The 4,555-nt window shown below is 35.5% G+C and overlaps 1 long non-coding RNA gene across 1 annotated transcript; it reads right to left on the bottom strand.

Moving 5' to 3' along the window:
• Window positions 1-308: 308 nt before the first annotated feature.
• LOC136228027 (uncharacterized) lies at window positions 309-3,975 on the bottom strand. The gene is made up of 3 exons (XR_010688372.1): window positions 3,760-3,975; window positions 2,316-3,121; window positions 309-800 (listed from the first exon to the last, which is right to left on the bottom strand). It is a non-coding gene; the product is annotated as an uncharacterized lncRNA (long non-coding RNA).
• Between the last annotated feature and the right edge of the window lie 580 nt (window positions 3,976-4,555).

Below are 4,555 nucleotides of genomic sequence, written 5' to 3' on the forward strand. Positions count from 1 at the left end.
GTGCCAATGCATCAAATAAGACGTTAAAAACGAGAGAAGTCGTTTACAACAAGATTCTCGTTGGAATAGCCATCAAATGGTGGGTCGCGGCTGGCATAGGGAACAAAAAGAGAATTTCATTTCAAAAAAAGTAACGTTGGCCATGGAATTCCTAGCTAGACATCATTTAGAGTTAGTAAAGACCATTAATTTGTTGTTAATTATGTATCTCAAAGATTAGAATCATTAATGTTATTATTTAAGATTAATTAGGTATTGTGATGAAATGTTAATTAATTTGATTAGAAAACAAATCCTCATCCTTCTAATTAGCCACTAATGTATCTTCATTTCATTAATTTGATTTACATAGTACATTGTGGGAGGATATATATACAACACAGTTTAAATTAAATTTAAAACAATTTGGTACCATGCATCACAATTTAATCATTCGGTTGAAAAAACCTGAGAAAGAAAACTCTCGAGAGCATGAATATACAATAAAGTCACAGCTTAACTACATCAAACAGTCGAGTTTCCCTTATCCGTATTGAGACTTCTCCCAAGATTAGCAGAAAGAACCGAGGGTACTTTCTGTACAACCGCTTCTATGTGGAGGCGAAAAACAGCATTGTAGACAAGATTATCCTTCCAGACATAAGAAATTGGGCGAAACTGAAGAAGCTATCAGCACAACTGAAAATCCGAAATCGAGAAAAATGCCAACTCAGCTTGATAGGGTAACCTTTGAAATCCAGGCCTGATGTCTACTGTTAATATTGGAGAGATAAGAGACATGTTCCAAGACTTGGTCTGCTCTGCAGGAGAAAAAGGTACATAAGTCGAACATGTTAGTTTTTGCTGACTATACATAAGTCGAACATAAATCTGTTGTTTGAAATAATGGAAAACTTTGCTTCATATTCATGAATCTGTTGTCCATAAATTACAGGATGAGTTATATATAAATCTGTGGTTCAATTGCTTTAAGTATTGGAAGTTAAATCGTCTGTTTGTCAAATTTCAGTGCCAAAGTTATGGACGTAAACCGGGCAAGGCAGGGAAGAGGAAAACTTCCTCAGTCCCAGCTCCCCGATCTGACAGGGATTCACCGTCCCTGTCCCCGAAAATGCAAAGGGGAAAATTTGCCCCTCATCCCATAGCCCTTGGATCTGCCAGTAAGCTTATCAAAGATAATAACTTCCAAGATTTCACCGAACTTGTCAAAACGTTCTCTCATGATTTCCTTGGACGTCTCCCAAGCTAATCCTCCCACAAATATTTACGCCAGCATTGTATCAAAGCAATCTCAACATCAGAAAGAACAAAGATCTCATGGACCTTAAACAACCCAGACTTGAAATCTTTCTTCAAGATACCAGACTTTTTGGCAGAGGGATGACATACAAACCACCAGCCAGACGCTGTCAGTCACTGGTGCAGCAGGGCACAGTAGCAATTTCAGTTAGAGGGAGTGAGAAATGAAGATTGGGGAGATTGAGAGAAATCAGACACCCCAATTTATTTTATTAACCCTAACAGTCACACAAAGATAAATATATATATAGGGATTTTTCGCCCTGACCCCAAGAATCGGGGATGTACTATCCACATACCCGCCCCACAGGGGTTCTTTTCAGGGATTCCCCATCCCCGACGGGGACTGAGAATCCCCGCCCCATATACAAACCTAGTAGCAATCTAGCATTCTGTTAAATATTATGATTGAGGAATTTTGACAGCTCATTTGGCATTGAGACTCTATCAATATTTGAAGGCAAAAAATGTAAACAGGAATATAATTTTAAAGGGCCATTTTTTATTACCATAGAAATACCAGTACATAACATTATTTTTATTTCCCAAGATCCAATTCTAACTGTGATTTACATTCTCATTATTTATATTTACATAAGAATCATCCCTATCGAGTACTAGATATTGTCTCAAAATAGATCCATAAGAACAAGTTACATAACAAAAAGTAAGAACAAGTTACATAACAAAAATAGATTCCCTCAAATGAAAATTAAGTTAGTTATGCCTTGCTACTACTGCAAAAATCGATTAACCAGTAATCAGGACGAGAAAAATCAATTATTAATCAACAGAACAGAAACTAACACATGATAATTTCAATTTACAATAAATTATGAAAACATTCATTAAAAGTTACGTCCATAATAAGTACCAGCAACAATGTCCAATTCCAGCCCATTGTTTTGCTAGAAATGAAATTTACCAATGCATTTCATGCAAAGCATTAGAACATAAATTCTTTGGAGTCAATATTAATCACATATCAGGTAAGCAAAAAAAGAAACAATTCAAACCTCAGGAATTTTCTATCAGTTGTGCAGAATCTGTTGACTAGAAACCTTCCACCCCTTGCATTCTTTAACAACCTATTGACATTGTAACTATTGTTACAGCATTGAAAGTCAAGCCTAAAACTGTATGAACTATGGAATGATTCGCTGCTACAACTACACAATTCGAAACTCCTTGGTATCTCAAGAATAGACAAAGTGTATTCTCGGATTAAATTAAGTTATAATCTCTTGAATGATCACGAAGCCCAATCATGCTTTCGTCATTGTTGCTTGTTCCCCGAAGATCAAGATGTTGCAATAAGATTATTTGAAAATGTGGAAAGCATGAAGAAAACAGATAAGAGTTGAATCATCAAGATGAATACATGATATTTCATTTGATTTTACAATATCAATCTCTTCATTTGATTTCTTCATGCTTCTACATTTTCAAATAACTATAGACAAACAAAGATGAAAGCATGATTGGCCTTTGTGATCATTCAATAGGATTATAAGTTAATTGAATCCGAGAATTCACTTTATGCATTCATGACATGACAAGGAGGTTCGACTTGTGTACTTGCAGGAGTGAATCATTCCATACAGATTTGGGCTTTCCAATGTTGTAGCAATAGTTACAATAGCAATAGGTAAGACATCACATTCAGCTACAATTCTCCTTCAACAACTCATCTCCCTCACAGCTTCAATAAACATCTTAGCTTCCTATCAACACCAATCTCATTAACTTTTTTTAACCATACGCTTACAATGCTTAGCTTGACAACAAAATTCAATGGAAAGTGACAAGCTTATGTAGCAATCTGCAAGAAACAAACAATGTCCTATTCAGATCATGTTCCAGAACCACCCAAAAAAACTTTAACAACATATGAATATTCCAAAACATATTTTTGTTTGGCAGTTGGGAGTTTAACGGCGGTCAGAGTTAGAGTTAAGGGTTAGCTTCCATTAAAAAGTTTACGTTACCCCCAAACAAGTGCTAAAATAGACAGCCAAAGCCTAGAAGAGATATTCAAAATCAGTGTGTAAACAAAAACAATATCAGCAAAATCAGTGGAGTTAAATCACAAGTCCTGACAAATAGGCTTAACACCTCTCAATATTAGCAGAAAGAACCCTGGGTGTTCTTTGGAGAACAGCTACTATCTGATTCTTAGCAAACCCAGTTTCTTTAAGGAAATTAAGAAAAGAATAAGCATGGGGTTTTGTTGAGTACTTAGTAGATGATGATGAGGAAACATTTGAAGCGCATGTGAGAATTGGTGCTGGTTAATCAAGTTAGCGAACATTGAGATTTTGGAACTTGAAGTGGAGAAGAAAACAAGAGATATATTGCATCAAAAATTGGAAATTTATGGAGATAATGAGAGACATTGAAAGAAACCAAATAGACAATAGAACAATGAAGAAAAGCCTCAGTAATTGAAATCAATCATACCTGGAACTGGAAGTCGTTGCGGCACTCTGATACATTAACCCTAGAATCAGAGGAAGCTATAGAACAGAACTAGAGTTATTTATTGAGAAATGACGATGAATTAGGGCATCGGAATATTTTCTTCTGGACAGACATGAGGGAGCACATTTCCAATCGGACACCGTTGTTTGGTTTCAACTTTGGCCTTGCTTGCTATTTTGAATTGGGCCATTTCGATATTTTTAGACAGTTTAGAACAAATGAATTGCAGACACTTTTTCATAATTAAGTCAAAAAGAAAAACAATAATAAATTACTTAAAGCAAATAATTTTTTTTAATGAAAACCAATTAATGAGCCTTCTAAGGACAAAAGTTAAACATTGGAGTGAGAAGACCGAGCCAAAGCATGGGTCAAAATGGTCGTTTGTCATTTAATAAAACAGACAAAGTAACTGTTGTTTAAACTGAGCATGGACTTGCATTTACGTATCACATCTCCAAATTATGATAAATCATCTTCATATAAGGAGATAGCAGTAACAACTAGTTGAGCATTGGTCTTAAAAATCGCACGGCTCAACCCTTTGGACATCACTCACTGGATTGCTTCTAACAGAGCCGAAGCTTCACATTCATTCACCGAAAGCAGACCAGCATACTTTCAAGTACGGACAGAAATTAACAAACCGGAATCATTACGTATCACTGCTCCCATCCTGCACAACTTCTTGATACATAAATTGTTGCGTCGATGTTACAAAAAAATTATTAATTTCTACGTTATTAACTAATACACTCTTTACTTTTCAATTCTT

This window comes from Euphorbia lathyris, chromosome 4 (genome assembly GCF_963576675.1).
Source record: "Euphorbia lathyris chromosome 4, ddEupLath1.1, whole genome shotgun sequence".
Classification (NCBI taxonomy): Eukaryota; Viridiplantae; Streptophyta; class Magnoliopsida; order Malpighiales; family Euphorbiaceae; genus Euphorbia; species Euphorbia lathyris.